We start from the raw sequence: 754 nt of genomic DNA, 5'->3' as shown, positions 1-754 counted from the left end.
ACATTTTTGATAATAAGGTTTCATATATGGTATAGGAATGAAAAAGTCTCTTTTTACTTCAATGAATCACACTTTTAGCCCATAGACACAAAAAATGGGCCTAAATAAGTCCAGCTTTCGTCCGTGGATCTGATTACAAAGTTGTGGCCTATCCTATAACCATAAAGAAGATCCTTAAATGCCAAAATTACCCCTAAACACCTGTTAAACAAGTTCCCCTAACAAGGTCTAATAAGTAAATTGACAAAGTAACACAGTCGGTTCATTCCCGGTTCTCCATGTTCCTCTGTTCCCGCAAACTTCTTGGATTCTGCAAAGTATCCGACCTAAACTAAACATAGCCTATTGTAATTCACAAAAAAAAAAGAGAAAAAGAAAAAAAAAAGGATCCTATAAATCTGTTAATATTAGAGCTGTTGTTAGCATTTTCGGTGACATTTTCAATCAATTGGCTTCAAAGTAACCGTTTCAGAATCAATTTCTAGGGTTTTGACATTTTCAATTTCATGTTACCAGAATAGGGCGATGCCGTGCATTGTTTGTTTTGTGAGGAAAGAGTATAAAGACGAGGGGTGATGCCGTGTATTATTGTGAGGAAAGAGTGTAAAGCACGAAGGGTGATGCCGTGCCGCACGATGTACCATTCCGTGCCAATTTTATTGATTATATAGTGAGGAAAGAGAGTAAAAGCACGAAGGTGATGCCGTGCACATTTTTATATATGATTGCTTTGGTGAGGCGAGTAGTAAAGCAC

The sequence above is a fragment of the Nicotiana attenuata genome, unplaced genomic scaffold (genome assembly GCF_001879085.1).
Source record: "Nicotiana attenuata strain UT unplaced genomic scaffold, NIATTr2, whole genome shotgun sequence".
Classification (NCBI taxonomy): Eukaryota; Viridiplantae; Streptophyta; class Magnoliopsida; order Solanales; family Solanaceae; genus Nicotiana; species Nicotiana attenuata.
Note: the sequence above shows the minus strand (reverse complement) of the source record.